Source organism: Barbus barbus, assembly GCF_936440315.1.
Source record: "Barbus barbus genome assembly, chromosome: 18".
NCBI lineage: Eukaryota > Metazoa > Chordata > Actinopteri > Cypriniformes > Cyprinidae > Barbus > Barbus barbus.
This window is the reverse complement of record NC_136746.1, coordinates 10,934,151-10,951,761: the sequence shown is the minus strand read 5'-3', so window position 1 is coordinate 10,951,761 and position 17,611 is coordinate 10,934,151. Positions and strand designations below refer to the sequence as shown.

The 17,611-nt window shown below is 38.4% G+C and overlaps 1 protein-coding gene across 1 annotated transcript in view; it reads left to right on the top strand.

Moving 5' to 3' along the window:
• Positions 1 to 4,800: 4,800 nt before the first annotated feature.
• Positions 4,801 to 17,611, top strand: part of LOC306884467 (leucine zipper putative tumor suppressor 2 homolog) — a 74,922-nt gene continuing 62,111 nt past the window's right edge. The window contains exon 1 of the mRNA XM_079440345.1: positions 4,801 to 5,098. The gene's annotated coding sequence lies outside the window, so the exon portion shown is untranslated. The remainder of the gene's footprint in view (positions 5,099 to 17,611) is intronic.

The following is a 17,611-nucleotide window of genomic DNA, read 5'->3' as shown; positions in this document are numbered from 1 at the left end:
ATTCATCCCACTCACAAAAAAACAGATTTAGTATTCATCAAAATGAATTAAAACAGTGAAATGCAAACTCAGAATATGACGCAAACCTTCAATAATTAAATATGTTAAACAACACAAATGTATCTAATCCTATTTTATTAACCAATGTCTTTGCTTCTGACCTTTGATGGTCTAGTTCAACCAAACTAATAAGCAAAAATGACTTTAGATAAACTAACAATTGTGCTTCATTGTTTTTTTTATTACTGAAGAGTGTTGAACCTTCTTCTCCTGAGTTCTACTTTACAGACGTCAAGTTACTCTTCCTTCAGCCTGAGGTTTATTCATGACACTTTTTGGTGTGAAAGGGCTTTTATATTTGCTATAATTAGAACTTCTTGTATTAAAAAGAATCAAGCCCTGCTCATATTTAAAAAGTAACGCAAAAGTAACGTAACACATTACTTTCCATAAAAAGTAGCTAAGTAACGTAATTAATTAATTTTTTAGGGAGTAACGCAATATTGTAATGCATTACTTTTAAAAGTAGCTTTGCCCAACACTGCTTATTTTTAGATACTGCGCAACTCCAAAAGCTGTCTCTCTTTATGCATCAAACTCTGAACCTGAGACTCTTTGAAAAGTTAAATGAAGCCGCAGGAAACAAGGTAAACAGCTCATTATCTCTCGCTCTCCCTCTTTCTCTCTATCCATATTTGTCTTGAATCTTGTACTGATGGAGAAACTGGCTGAAGAAATGAGATGCCCCGGCAGTCATGTCCTATTTGGAACAGGTCCACAGATTACATTTACACTTTTTGTTACTTTCTAAGACTAAAGATGGCTTTCAGAATAATATCTCAGAGTTTCTGAGAAGGAAAATTAGATAGAAACACATTTCCAGCAGACAATATTAATGCCTCACACAAGCGGTGTTTCTCAAACGGAAGACTGCATCCTATGAAGGCTGCATATCTCGGCTGCCATGTCATCAAACGTCGCTGAAGGCCATCTCAATCGGAAGGATCCTTGGAAGACAGCCTTCATTCAGCTGAATTTGAAGGATGCATGGGATGTATCCTCCGCGACCTTCAATCACCCACAATCCTTTGTACCCATTCCATTTCATGAAAATAAACTGACGAAAAACGAGTCAGTACTGAGCTTGTCTAAATTTATTATGAAATCTAAGACAAAAATAATGTTTTCGGACACGAAAGGATAGATGTTATATTTTGTTTTGGTGTAAATTACATACTAAACGCTAAACTGCCAATAACTTAAGCCACAGGGAGATTGTAGACGGCTGTGATTGATTGTATTGCATTAATAGAAAGCCAAATAATATAAAGATATGTAATACAAAGTATTTTTTCAAAACTAAGTTTTATTAGTGTTTTCGTGCCGTGATGGTGAGGGCGGGAACATATGTGACGTAGCCACACGCACTTACTAGACCGTCTCATTCTAGCATTTATATGCCGAGGAGGACTCTAGCCTACAAGACTCTGAAGGACTGAACTAGGAAGGACGCAGCCTTGGTAGGATCCAGCCTTCCGTTTGAGAAGCACCCAATATCTGCTGAGGAGTTTGTTCTGTGATGTCCAGGCAGTGTTGTGTCTGTAACAGACATATTGAAAGGCTTGAAACTGATTTAAATAATCTTTAATGTGCGTATACAGTGGACAATTATCTCAAAGCACTTTGCAGCTATATAATGTGTGTAACACTTCTGGAGAGTCTACAGGTTATAATAATAATTCACACTGATGGTCATCCTATTTCAACAGGCAAAAGGCAACTTCAGTTATTATAAATTAACTTCCCAGTATAAAAAATAGTCAAAGTACAAATATTGATTTCTTATGTTTACAGAAAAGTTCAGAATATATACTCTATTTTGTGTTAAATTATTAAGTAAATTATTTAATTATCATTAAGTTTGTAAGTGTGAAATCACTGTTTGACTTTGTTACTCATATTTAGCAAACAAGTCTTAATAAAAGGACAATAATTGCAATAATTAACAGAGCTTCAAACAAGCTGAGGAGAAAAATAGACCGTTATTGGCCTAGTTTTGTCCAAACAGTTTTGGGGAAGTGATTAGTGGACAAAGAGATGAGCTGTGTATGAGAGGTCGTATACAACACAAGGATGTACAGTACGTGTGAGAATGTTTATGCTGCAGTGCACGCCGCTGATTTAACAGGTTTTGAATTATGCAAATGAATCCCTTCAGGCTTGCTACGTTGCTCTGAAACTGAATGTCTAATTGAGCCCCATGACGTTTTAGTTTAATGAACTCCTATGAACTAAGAGCCTTTATTTTTGTTTATGACAACCCTGGCTCTGCACCAAAGTTGCAGTTGCACTTTATAAAACTGCAAGTGGTACATAATATTTTCATATTTGAGTCAGTTGTAAGAGTCAATAATCATTAACTTAAATAAAATGTAATTAAAATTAATTTTACAGATGTACAGTTTTTTTTACAATCATTTTTGCACTAATAACAGAACCTTCATGTCATTTTTCAAAACTCTAGACACAAAACAGTCATTATTTGTAACACAGGCTATCCAATGTTTTAAACTTTGCTATTGCATTCATATCTTTAAAGAAGCCTTGCATTTGAAGAAGCAATGGATCAAAAAACTAATTTATTATGAAATATCATAGGAACATTACTTTAGATCAACCACACACAAGATACCCATAGTTTCACTGTGTATTTGTTAGTACAATCATTAAATATAGTTGTACAAAATATGTGATTCAGGTTTCATTATTTTACTGTAGACTAGAGAGAATAGTACAAACACAGTGGTATCATTGAATTACTGTAATGTGAAATTTACTGATGAAATAAAAATCACAACATAGGTTTTCCAAAGGAAAAATTTCGATTAAAAAACAAAAAGAAAAAACAAAAACAATACTGTACTGTAAACTGAAGTGTTCAGCATCTATGTTTCCATCAACCCGGTCTTGTGGATTTGGCCACAGGTTCTCATCTACATCACAGTGGCTTTGATGCCAGGTTATAAACCAGTGGTAGGCAACGTTGGTCCTGGAGTGCTGATGTCCTGCAGGGTTTAGCTCCAACCCTGAAAAAAAACCTCACCTGCCTGTAGCCCTAGTAATTCTGAAGACCTTGATTAGCTTGTTCAGGTGTGATTGATTAGGGTTGGAGCTAAACTCTACAAGACAACGGCACTCCAGGACCGATGTTGCCTACCCCTGTTATAAACAGTGAATGATGAGACATATTTGTTGTCCTGCTGAGACCCCCGGTAAGCCCCCCGACAGCCTTTCTATATATACCATATGTACAACATATAAACATTTTTATATAAAGTATATTTTTCATTAACGGACAGGGATGTGACATGCATGCTGTTCAAAGTCTTTCTCTAATGATGTGCTGTTAGATGTGACCATTTGGAAATATGTAAAGGATTGGGCAAAAAATAAAATAAAATCTGTTTTGCCCCGAGAAGCCTAGAGTCACTGGACAAGAACATGTTGTACCTTCATGATATAACAAAAACCACTCCTTTGGTCTTTGTACCTTTGTGCTTATTTAGTTCTTTACCTTAAACAGTACTGAGTCATATTTCAAAGACTCTTCCAGGCCAGAGGACTGTATAATAGACTGTTACAGAAATCAATAAACAATATGTGGGATTGTCAGTATGGGTGGAGATGGTTATATGTCTCGCTGAATAGGGAAGACTGGGGCTAGTTGTCACACTTGTTAGTTTAGTTTCTCAGGGTGGATTTGTTTAGGAAAATCAAGACACATACCTGGCTTAAAGGGATAGCTCACCCCAAAATGAAAATTCTGTCATTATTTACTCACCGACATGTCGTTCCAAACCTGTATGAGTTCTGTTGAAGACAAAATAATATATTTTGTAGAATGTTGGTAACCAAAATGTTGATGATAGCCATTCACTTACCTAGTATGGAAAAAATACTATGCAAGTCAGTGGCTACCATCAACTGTTTTTGCTGTTCTTTGAGTGTAAAAAAAAGGTGCAAAACTGTCAATGGGGCAGTAACCTCAGGTACAGAAGCTAAAAGGTACATCATTGTAGTTTGTTTACCCCTAAATTAATACCCTAAAGGTACATATTAGTACATTTAAAGCACATATTAATACATAAAGTGTTTGTATTCATACCTTTTGAAAGGATCCCTGACAGTTTTGTGCCTATTTTCTTTTTTATTGCTCTGAAAAAAAAAGTTTATTGGACATATGTTTACAGGGAATAGGGGTTGTCACAAAAGAACATATTTCAGATTTACACAGTAAAGCAATTATGAATACAATAAAATTATGAATACAATAAAACAGAAAATTGTAACAAAAATATCAAACCATTTTGGGCAACAAATACTGTAATAACTGAACAGATTTCTAAAATATATAATAGGCCTACTTATGTGACAGTATCCCCCAATAAGAAGGTAACATATTGCCTTATGTGAACTTAAACCCTTGTCAGAACCGTAGCTCTAGAGATACAGCAATTCTGGCAACTTCCCCATGTGTCCTCTAGGCCTACATTTTCTTTTTATCATGACTCTTGTTTTTATTAATACGAAATGTTTCGACATATTCTAGCGTCCAATAAACAGACTCTGCAGTGCCTGTTCGCACCAACAGTAAACAAGCACTGCAGAGTCTGTTTATTGTGCGACATTAATTACAACAGAGTTCAAGTTGCTTGCAGAACTTGAGCGTGTCGGCCGTCGCGAGCCCCCGCGCGTGGGCACTCTCCCTCAGCCGTGCAGATCAGATCAGCGGTGCTCTCTGGTCCAGTGCGGAGCCGGAGCGAGGGGCAGCGCCACTCAGCAGCGGGATTCAAGGCAGTTTGCAGCAGTCGCTTCCAAGAGGATGGACGCAGAGGTTTGAAGTGGCTGTGCGTATTAACCTTCAGCAACGGGAGTTTGTCCTACTTTAGAGAGGAGTAGAGGGAGAGAGAGAGAGGGCTGCTCAGATCTGCGTGAACTTCACCAGCATTTGGAAGCAGTGAAAATACCAGGACGCTTTCTTCAGAAGCATTGATTCTTTATGGACGGTATTGCTCAAGAGCTCTTCACGCAGTCAACGGTGAGTGACTGAAATCTGCTTTGAAACTCTAGTGCGAGTTTGAGCCCACAGCGTTACAGATGCTTTGTTTTTTTTTATGTTTTGTTCATGGAAAGTCGTTTTAACATGCAATGCTTACAAATAACTAGCTTTTTTGTTACTGTAGTATTTTTACTGTAGTATGTTTTATTTACAAGTAATTCATCCTTCAGTATAGTTACATTATGAGTCTTTTTTAGACTCAAACTCTATTCACTAGATGCTGGCATTTATTCTTTAGATTAGTAAAAAGTGACTAGTATTTTCATTAGTCAGTGGTAGCCACTTGCTCCTTTGCTATTAGCCACTATCCCAACAGTGACAAGACTGTTGCATGACTGGTGACAGATTACAGTTTTTGACATAGTATTGTATTTTTGTCACTAGAACCTCTTCCAGTTTTAAAATGATACTAGTATGAGAGATACACGTATCTTTCATTGTTTACTGGTAACATTGTTTTATCATTAGTTGTTTCTATTAAATAGTATCTCATTACAATTTAATGTGTAAAATGTGTTAAAAATCGTACTAGTAAGATAAAAAGTTAAATTTTATTATTTTAATTTCCTGACTTCATGTGCAAAATGTTGTTTTCCAACAACATTTGTACTAGTGACACTGTAATTTGCCTTACTAATTGTTTGGAATATAAAGTTAATCTTAGTTTCTTCTTCTTTTGTGCTTATGTACATTGTTTTTGCTGTCCGTTTGGCTGTGAGAGTGAAGTGACTGAGTGCTTTATCTTACAAATGTCATAATTATGTTGAATGTAGGCAGACACCAATTTATCCCAGCAAAAGTAATTATGGCATCCCAGTGTCTTTTTTAATTACAGCATATGAAGCATCCCTCCTGGAGACACATTGTCTGAATAGTCTTTGTATTCATTCGCTGTGTATGTTAACACATTCTCTAACAAATTCCCGTAGTTCATTCTCAGTAGGTTCAGATCTCACCTTTGACTAGTGTTATGTACTCTGATAATTGTGACTTGTTAATTACCCTTAACGATGTTATCTGAGGATGAATGCAGTGTGTGTGTGTTTCACAAAACAGTTTGCTTTCAAAGGTTTTGTTGGGTCTTTATCTGTCACATTTTACACCTCTACCCCAACTTCAACCCACACACCTCAGTACTGCAGCTTTCTTCATCCAGCTGTTGTAGTTTAAAACAGCATTTGTTTTATGTGCCATATGATATGACAAGAGTTATAGTACATGTGTTAATTGTAAGACTGCGTTTTTAGTGACTGTCAAATTGTAAATCAGTTAAATATTCTATATTGCATTGGAACAACTTAAAAGTGAACAAAAAGACATTAAACACCCAATCATTTTAATGTGACGATTCAAGCGTTTGTCATGCTGGAAGACACTTAAACACAATGCAAGAAGAACATCAGTCAAGTTTTCCCTCCTCCTCTTTAAAAGAATCAGGCTTAACTTTGACCAACTTACCTGTCGTGCTCACCACACTCAGCAAAACAGTTCTGTTTCATCTATCAACATAGAGTAAGTATGAGTATGAACTGAAAACACAAACTCCCTTATCATCAGACTCTAGACACCCACTTGTGCTTCCCATCAGTGGAAGATGAAATATTAGACAAGATGCTATTCTGCTGTTATAAAGACATTCGTCACACTGTCAGAAACACCCCTCACTGGAATTCCAGTCTTATTATGAGACATATTTAGCAGTATGTTTATTTGTATTTTTGAGGGCTTTAAAAGCTACAATATGTGAAACAGGATATGCACCACTATTACTTGTACTTGTAGCCATCTTTAAAATTTGGAGGCTCTAATGGCTACTGACACTGATTTCTGGCACTGCACATGGTCCACCATACCCAGCTGCTTTTAGGCATCCCATTGGAAGTATTAAGGATGGAAGTGGGTGGGTGAAAGTTACATTTCATATTTTATATACTCTCTATGCCTTGTGTTCGTATGAAAATACATGCTGGTTGTTTCAATCAGTCTTTGTACGGGAAACCATTTATTGATTGTGTTTATCATCTTACAGTTGATATACTGCATAACAATATGAATGAGAATTGACAAACTATCCTGGCAGCTGTATTTAATTTCAAGGCCTTGAGTCTTTGAAGTATAGAACATATAGCTTTGGGAGTTGAGAAAACGGTTTTGCACACTATATATTCCAGGACTTGCATTGCACGTAGTTTTATAATTTCACAAGTGCAGGCAGTTTAATATCAACAGACTGCTTTTATGAGTCAAGCCGAATGGAATCACTCACATGAGCTGTCAGTGTGTTTATAGTGTGGCAAGTCAATGCGCTGGAAGGCTGGTCACACTATGAAAGTCCAGCTGTTTCTAACAATGTGTGGGAAATGGGAATCAGAGGTAAGTGCTCAATGATCACTGGGTCATGTGACATACATTCCATGTAGCTCATATAACTTTTAACCAACTGCAGTGACAACCTTACCGAACCAGGCATGTGAAGGTCTTTAGTGTCTGATTGACAAATATAGAGACTGATAAAATGAACAAAGCGTCTGTTTCAGAATGAACTTGGCATCTGCTGCATGAATGAAGATAGAGTTTGTAATTTCAGAGGGTGTTGGATGGCTTTTGGCAGGCATTGCTTTGTAAACTTGCCTGGGATTTTTGTCTTGATTGGAAGTGCACGTCAATATACCGACATTCTAGGACACCAAATTTACGAGGTTATCTCCGATATGGTCAGTGTGGGAAAAATTCAGTGCTGGCACAGAGAATACCATAAATCTTTGATTTAGTTGCTGGAGTGGCTCTAACGTAGCCATTTATTAAATTCACCAAGACTTTGCTGTCTGAATTTTGAAAGAATAATGGTATTTTTACATGATTGGAGTTCTGACAGTAAATCTAGTGTTGTTGAGGCTGATTTGCTTAGATATGCATATGTGTCTATTTATGGCTCTGTGTGTGTATGAAAGCAGTTGATCTGTATCATGTTGGGGGAGGAGCCATCCATTAATATTCCTGAAAGAAAGTCAATGTGCGCCACACTGTTTTCTTAGTTTTGTCTTTTACTTTCTGCTAATATATCACATGGATTAAGTTTATTGGTGGATTTAAAAATTGGAACAGTACAATCTGCATTGCTCGGCTCGATTACAGGTCTCTTTGTGGCTGTTGACTGGACCCCTCAATCGCAATCTATCACAAAGCACTGGGTAATTTTAGTTCAGGCAGAATTGCACAGAATAAATTAATCAAACGCAGTGTTTGAATGTTGTGATAATGAGAACCGCGAGGAGCCATTATTCTGCTAAATCCATATAGTCAAGATGTCAGTGCAATGCTGACTGCTGTGCTGTTAAGGACAAGCAAACCCAAGCCTCACTATACTGACCTCAGAGAGTGAAGTAGGCTGTAAGCTCCTCCCACAAAGATGCCCATCCATGTCCTGTAGAGGTCTTTGGAGTAGCAAGACGAGACTCTCAGTGATGTATACTACGATGTTTGTTGTGTGCATTGTCCATTTGCATGATGAGAGAATTAGGGATTCACTAGGCCCTAGGGGTATTGTCCAAAATGTATATCTTGGTAACAATAATTAGCCAATATTTGTACAAGTGTTTTCTTTTTCTTTTTTTTTTGCTTGTACCTTGTCTAGTCAATGGATAGCTGATTCCCAAAGCTTCTCAGACTCTGTGTGGTGGTCAGTTCACAGGAGTGACAGAAATTGACTTTTTCATTAAGAGGTGATATTTTCTACCTTAAATAGATTTCCAGGAGCATTTTTTCTAAACTTATTACATGTCTCTTTTTATCTCAAATTCTTACGTTTAAAAAATAAATTAATTTGTCAACAAAATCCATTTTTGGACTGGAGAAGTGACACAGAAGCTGCATCTGAAGCAGCAATTAGATTGATTTACACATGCATTTATATGTATTTAGACTGAAAATACAATAAAATAATTAAAATAATTGCAATGAAATAATGTGATGTTTTAAAAATAATATTTTGAATGTTGAAATATAATTAAAAAAATTAAATTGTCATAATGTCAGGTTCCATTTTGTCAAAATCATGATTACGATATTGAACACCCCAGGGATGCAATGTAATTTTAGGGCCAATAATGATCCAATAATCAGCTTTAGGGGAAGATAAATTAACTAATAATTGTACTTTCTGTGTTTCTACTGTTTCAATTTGAATGTCTTTTTGTACATACAATCTATTTGTGTGTGAACTTTTTACGCATTTGTTCATGAAATCTATGAACATTTTCAATCATGACAACCAAATATTATACTAAAATTGATTTAAAATTTACAAAAAAATATGCAAACAAGTGAAACCAGAAAACTCACACACTGTGAAGATGAACATATTTTATAGCATAGTTTATATGCGTTTTATGCAAATGATTAACCTTAGGCACTTGGTCGCTTATTTAAAATAATCCAGATTCATTAACTTTAGAATGCGTTAAGAACAAATTCATGTGCATATGCATTTGTTCTGAATTATGCAAAACGTTTTTCTGTGCATATACATTATTAGTGAACAAGACAAATTAATGGCTGTAATTTCATTATCAACAATTATATAAAAAATTGTTCCCTGTTACCAAAGAATAATATTTTCGCCACCAATATATCATGAGGGAAGCGCACTCTGAACTAGCCCAGCGTCTTGTGCTTGGCCTGCTTTCCATTAGCCAGGAATCTGCCCTGTCAAAGGGCTCCGCAAATCTGCACACCCCCACACTGAGAAAGAAACATTATGAAAACACTGTCCTTATTGTACATCCCCTGATTTATGATCTTTGGCCTGCGAGAGATGTAAAGCACGCAGCACTTTCTCTCCATCTCTGTGTCCAAGCTGATGCAACGCAGGGGTCCTCAGCTCACAACTATTTCCACTGCACAGTGTGTCCCATGGTGATGTGAGTTATGATAGGAGACAAGCTGAGGCTCGCTCTGACACTCACCTCTTTCTGCTGTGCTGCTGGCTTGTCCAGTGCATCTCCCACTGACTACAAACAAGCAAACCGTGCAACATGCCAGAGTTTCCTGCTTTACAACTGCTGACCTTGCTTGCGTTTTAGCCTCTGATCAGTAATTGTGTAAACATTAGTTCAAGAGCGGAAGATGGTAGAGGAATGCCATGTTTGCAGTCTGTTTTAGGAGAATCAGATTTATGCTTTGAGTCACTGAAGCGGTTTAAACAGTATGTCATCACCATTTATACAGAGCGGCTCTTTAATGCCTCTTGTATGTGTGTGGTCAACACCCACATCCAGTCTACAGATCTCGCACAAGACCAATCCACAGGGAAGGGATGAGGTCTAAATGTACGTAATTGTCAGCATTTTAGTTCTCATTTGTAGTCACAATTGATCCACAGTTGGTGTCACATAAAATTTTTGTTAGTCACATTTGTAGATAGTTTGTCTCTGTACTAGTTCTGCTTAATAGTTTATTATTGAAATGTTGTTGTTATATGCATGTGTTAATTTTATTTAATTTCTTTATTTTCTTAAATATGTGGGTAGATAGTATTTATAGAGTTGTAACTTTTTAGTTTTAGTTACTTTTTCTTATTTGTAAGTCGCTTTGGACAAAAGCGTCTGCTAAATGACAAAAGTAAAAAAGTAAAGAGTGTAAAGACCATCGACTCTACCGTGCGACTCCACCGGGCAGGGACACCGGCAAGGGATAGTAGTAGCTTTTTATTTAATTTTTTCATTGATATGTTTATTATTGAAATGTTGTTGTTATATGCATGTGTTAATTTTATTTAATTTCTTTATTTTCTTAAATATGTGGGTAGATAGTATTTATAGAGTTGTAACTTTTTAGTTTTAGTTACTTTTTCTTATTTGTAAGTCGCTTTGGACAAAAGCGTCTGCTAAATGACAAAAGTAAAAAAGTAAAGAGTGTAAAGACCATCGACTCTACCGTGCGACTCCACCGGGCAGGGACACCGGCAAGGGATAGTAGTAGCTTTTTATTTAATTTTTTCATTGATATGTTTATTATTGAAATGTTGTTGTTATATGCATGTGTTAATTTTATTTAATTTCTTTATTTTCTTAAATATGTGGGTAGATAGTATTTATAGAGTTGTAACTTTTTAGTTTTAGTTACTTTTTCTTATTTGTAAGTCGCTTTGGACAAAAGCGTCTGCTAAATGACAAAAGTAAAGTAAGTAAAAAAGTAAGTAATAGTTGATTAATAAAACTGTAGTAAAACTGATTTGATGGGTGAATCAGTAATGTGGCGCTAATTTTTGTGTTCTCTATAATATTCTCTTTTTAATGTTTAAAAAGATTGAAACATGTTTTTAAATAAACATTTATAAATTATATAATTTAAACAAATAAATAAATAAATATAGAATAAATTAGATGAATTTAATTATATATTTATCCTATTCTATTAATTTATTCTATATTTGTTAATTTATTTGTCTTTGAACTCATTCAATGTTTTTCTTTGTTTGTTATAGATCAGAGTCTTTTATTTTTTCTTAAATAGATAAAGAAGTACTAAAGCCATTTTTTTTTCCATTATCATAAATTGTTTTGAAAATAGTATAACAATTATTCAATTAAAGGCTCTGGTCACACTTTAGTTTTGGGACCAGTTCTCACTAACTAACTATTAACTGACATCTCCCTCTATAAACTCCTACGTTATTAATAGTTAGGAAGGTAGTTGTTAAGTTTAGGTATGGGATAGGATCAAGGGATCTAAAATATAGTCTTGCAGAATTAGGAATTAATATGTGCTTTATAAGTACTAATAAACAGCCAATATACTGGTAATTTGCATACTAATAAGAAACTAGTTAATAGTGAGAACTGCTCCTTAAACTAAAGTGTTACCAAGGCTCTTTTTTATAAAAAACCCATGTGCAAATTGGCTCTTCTGAACAGAAAGTTTACATAAAGTTCACGAGATGCCGTAAAGGAGAAATGCCATGTAGATAGAAATTCAATTATAGAGCTGATGAAATCCTATATTGACGTCCCCTCTGAAGGTTTTAACCAGCTATGTAAGATAATCCAGAAATCAATCTTTAGTGGAATTTGTCGCTTGTATAATTGATGGCTGCATGAGAACCTCCGTTTAAAAGATTGCAGATCTATAGTTTGAAATTCTGCATCTCTGTCTTTGATGCAGCGGGCTTATGCTCAGTCCAGTCATGCTGAACCATGACGGCAGTCTCTCAGGCATGTCTAAAGAGCTGTGTAGGCTTAGATTGCCCCGTCTTGTGAGGGGATTACCATCCAGCCTAGCACAGCAATCTAAACAGCTCTCATTTTGTGTCCTTAAACACCCCCATCCCACATGCAGGCCATCAGACAGACTTATTAGCCGTCTAGAATATAGAGACCTGAGTCTGGAAGTCTCAGCTTTGTAGCACACCGTGAAACTATGGCATGTGTTCAAACTTAATCTTAATTAATAAAGTTTGCTGACCTCTCTCAATGGCCTTGTTAACCTCTCTGCTGTTGAGAGGCATCTGTGAAGGTAATGGGATGAGGTCAGAGTCTCAAGGTATGGTCCAGAAGACACAATACTATTTCAGTTTCAGTCCATTATGACGGTGAGCGGGTAGCATCCATAACAGGCCAGTATTCAGCCCGGAATTTGTTGACCAATGGAGCAAGCATTTGGCAGGATGGCAGTGTTTAAGAGCAGATGCCGAGAGCACATTTTTCTGACATTCCATTGGCTTGCACTGAGGCATTGTGTGTAGAAATAAAGACTTATTTGGGAAGTACTAAATTGGCACACAAACAAAGCCTGAATCTCCAGACATCTTGATTTTTAAGTGGAATTAGAGTATATGAGATTCTGCAGGCTGACATATGAATCTGGATGGAGCTGTACATGGAGCTGCTCAACTAACTAAACAAATTTTTTTAGCCAAACTGATTAATCGACCAAAATTTGGCCTTTTATAATGGCTTGGCCGGGTAACAGAAGCATTAGCTCCAATCCCCTTCTCTGTATTTCTCCTCTGCTCTAATTTATTTCCTAATCTAGTTTTCTAATAAACTTGACATTGACACTATGAATATTGTTGGTGAGTACATGATGACAAAACTTCAATTTTTTGGCAGTGTTTCTGTGCTTGCAATAGATTGCTGCTATAAAACACAGAAATTAGTTAGATTTTTTTTTTCATCTTCCCAAAATCAATGGCTTTTTTTGAAAGAGTTTTTGGTTAAATTCCTGAAATAAGATCTGTGGTTAACACAAGCTCCAAAGTTAATGTTCAACATGTTAAAAAATCATGTTAAACAGGTAAACTCATCTACTTATTAGTCAGCTTCTTGCTGTAGATTTTATATAAAGATTGAAAAAGTTGCCAGAAGCTTAGGGGCAGAAGTCATGTGAATGTTCTGTAGTTCTTTAAGCCTACATTTAGCTTTTTGCTTCTGTGCTTCATTTACACTTTAAAATTCATTAAATTGTGTTCATTTGTAAAATGAACAACACTTGTAAGAATAAAACCTTTGTTCACAGAACGTATTTCCTGCGTTTATCAGAAAGTCAATGGAAGAATCCTATTGGCTTTTTGTTGAGGAAACCGGGGTGATGCCAACTCAAAGTTTGGCCTATGGGTTGGTAACTTTCAGGATGGACTACAAAAATACATCATCCTTGCAGCACTCTGTACACACCTTTCCATGCTTCTTTGAACTCTTAAGTTCTAGAAAAATAGCACATTCAGGACATTGTGGTTCATAAGAACCATTTTTCAAAGGTAAAGGTTCCTGAACGGTTAAGTTTCTCATAGCCGGTGAAATCAAATGAACTTTAACAGCATCACCATATAAAGAATTTATGTGTGTTTGTGAAAGTTTGCACTTAGTGTAATTATGGGAAGTGGGGTTACTGTGAGCTCCATGTGGATATTTAGTGAATGACTCTGCCAGATCGCCTGTGGTGCTGTTCCCTCTTCAGCCCACTCCATCAGCTGACTCTCATCCACTCTCCCTCTCGCTCGTTTTTTCCCATTCCAAAATGAAAAGAAAATAGGGGTGTACCATAAATTGCTTGTATGAATGTTACCTCTGTGCAGATTATTCACATTTTACCATAATTGCAGACAGTTGGAAAATGAAGAGAAATAGCTGTTTTTTCTCTCTCTGTGGTGTGGTGTCCACCCTCTGGCTCTCTCTTCTCCACCCCTTCTCTGGAGCCAGGAGATGAGGAATGGCCTCTTTGGCTGCTGTTGTTTTCGCAGCTCCGCCTGTGAGCTCTGGGGTTCGGTTCAAGCCCCACAGTAATTTTATTACCCCTCTCCTCAAAAACACAAACACTAAACCTCTACTCCCACCCCATAACTCTGATTTATGTCACTACAGCCACCTTGTCCAAAAACTTCCCTGACATTTCCAGGAGACTTTCTGAATCACACCATTCACGGCTGAGACGAGCTGTCATATAAAGCTGTGATGGTGCAGACATATTTCCACTGAATACTTTTTGATTTAAATTCATGGCTGACTCATTCCGTTTGGGTGCTCTGTCTTCTTAACTTTTTTTAGGGACAGGTCTGATGCTGCTGCTCTGTTAATGGACTCAGTAATGTGTGTGTGTATTTGAGACGAACAGTCTCTCATTTAGTACTCAAATCCACAAGAAAACATATATTAGAGTAGTAATATTAATCAGTTCATTGACCAATAGTTATAATTAGTTTGTTTTTATTATTTAGCAAAACATACACTACCATTCAACATTTGGGGTCAGTAGAAATGTTTAAATGCTTTTAAAACCTTTTATTCTTACCAAGGCTGCTTTTAATCAAAAAATTTTTTTTTGTAATATTATAAATGTCTTTACTGTCACTTTTGATTAATTTATACTGTCCTTGCTTAATAAAAGTAATAATGTATCTGCCATTTTAAAACGTCTCAGGTTACTCTCGTAACCCTTGTTCTCTGAATAGGGAATGAGATACTGCGTAAGCAAAGACGCTTTGGGAACACCCCCTGGGTGTGCCGATTGTCTGAAGCCCTTATAGAATCACGCCAATTCACTGTCTGATGGTGCGGATGCCGTCTTCGACGTTCTTATGTCGCCTCCTTTAAACTGGTGAACGCGCCATCGGCTCCTCCGATTTCTCTGCCGAAAAGGCCCCCGTCGGCAGCGTGAGGAGCTTGATAGCAAACGCAGCGCCTCGTTCCCTATTCAGATAACAAGGGTTACGCGAGTAACCCGAGACATTCTCTTTCATAGGTTCACTCAATTCTGCGTAAGCTAAGACGCTTTGGGAACGATATACCAAACACGCCAAGTTAAAAACGCTGCCCTATCTGGCCTGATTACGAACCAGACAGCATACACGGCTGGTTTAAAGCAGATAAAACCTGGGAACCTGGAGCCGTGTCAAGATCCAAGTTTTAGAACCTGATAAAAGTGTGCGGAGAGGACCATCCTGCCGCTACACAAATATCCTCTAGGGGGACCCCTCTAAAAAGAGCTTGAGAGGGAGACACATTCCTAGTAGAATGAGCCCGAACACTGAGAGGTAAAGAAAGACCACGCAACTCATAAGTCAGCGAAATAGCGTCCCTCACCCAGTGAGAAAGTCTGTGCTTCGATGTGGCAAGCCCACAGCACCAAAGCATACCAACAACTGGGGAGATTTCCTCCAATGGCTGGAGGGGTCCACATAAAGCTCGGACAAGACAGAGCATGTGAAGCCTTTCATCCTCACCTGAAGCAAAGGGAGGAGGATGGAAAGAGTGAAGTGTGACCACCTGAGAGTGAAACGATGCAGATAAAACCTTAGGAACATAGCCAGATCTAGGCCGTAGTGGGATTTAACCTCTATCACGCAAGCCGCGGGTGACGAAGGAGCAGGTAGTACGGGGAGAAAGCCTGATGCGTCTCCCGACTGCCATACTGAAAGAGATTGAAGATGGCTGTTTGCTGCACACCGAAACCCGCTGGGCGCATGTGACGGATGTGAGTCAGGAGAGTGTGTTAGAGGTGGGCAGAAATGTTTGAACGGTCTGGCCCTGCCTCGTGAGGTTTCTGGGAAAACTCTCCTCATCCTGACTCGAGAGTCAGGAGCAACTCGATGGAGCTGAAGCAGCAGGCCTGTTGGCCCGCTTCAGATCGATCTGCCTGCAAGGTTGCCGGTGGGGCAATGGTCAGCTGCGGGCTCCCCAGACTGTGGTAGGAGGGGGATGAGCCGGGGCGCTGCTCCTACTGGCTCCTACTCTTGACAAGGAGGATGGGGTGTTAGAGTGGTCCCTCGTCCTCCTAGGCATAAACTGCCTGAGGGCAGCTGACTGAGACTTGGCAGACCGAAACTTCTCCACCACAGAGCTGACTGCCTCCCCCAATAGTCCAGTTTGAGAGATGGGGGCGTCGAGGAGAAAAACGTATTCCTTCTCACGAATCTAAATGAGATTAAGCCATAGGTGGCGCTCTGCAGCTACCGAGCCTGCCATGAAGGTGCAAAAGATGGCGAGAGGTGAGAGGCTAGCATGTCCTCGATCACCGGAATGGCGGTATAGCCCTGCTCCTCAGAACCCACTAGGTTGGTGAAGTCAGCAGCTGCCGCATTAGTAAGGTGGGAGGAGAAAGGCTGTTTCCAGGAGCTGGAGATCTCGTGATGCAGATCGATGAAAAATGGTAGCTTCCTCTGTTCAGCCCTTGAATTTGGGCCGCTAACGAACCGCTCGTTGAGTTTAGACGACTACGATTCGCAGGGCTAGTTGGACCAATCAATGGAGAGCTTCTCAGTGGCACGCGAAAGCACGTCCACGAGCTCAGAGTAGGCCGCGGAAGGCCGTGCTTCCTGGCCGCTAAGTGGGAAAGCATCGGCTAAAGCAGGCCCGAAATCCTCAGAATCGGATGCTACTGTGAATAACACATCATCTAGCCCAAAGGAAACGGTGTCACGTGGCTCCGGGCTAGGACATAATTACTCATGCACGAATTCAACCGGAGAATTCACGCGCACGTGCTCCGGCGAGAGAGGGAGAGAAAGGGCGAGGCCTGTCTGCTCGCTCTCCAACGCCTGAAGCTCCACATCCGAGCCCCAGGTCTTAGATTCGCGGAGGGCCTCAGCGGCCTCCGGAGTGTGATGGGGAAAAACGGATGACTCCCTCTCAAAAACCCAGAGCCTAGTGCGGAGGGTTTTGAAACTGAAGTTTTTTTTTAAACATTTTTTACATATTTACATTTCGAGATGCCGTAAACCACCTCGCACGCGTGCGAAAAACCCATACATTTAACACACTTGCATCATTTGTCCTAAGAGAGCAGTAATGGATTTCCTGTGGTCTGCATAAAAAGAAATAGTAGTCTACCTTAATAAAAAGGCACAGATGGATAACATAAATATTTTGTGACATTTAATTTTCTCAACGCTCAGCTAAAACTTTAGTGTTGCACTGCAACTATTTATCAATGTCTTGATCACATTGAGCAGATAATGGCAAGGCTTTTTCTTTTTCACTTTGGTAGCGACGCCTAATA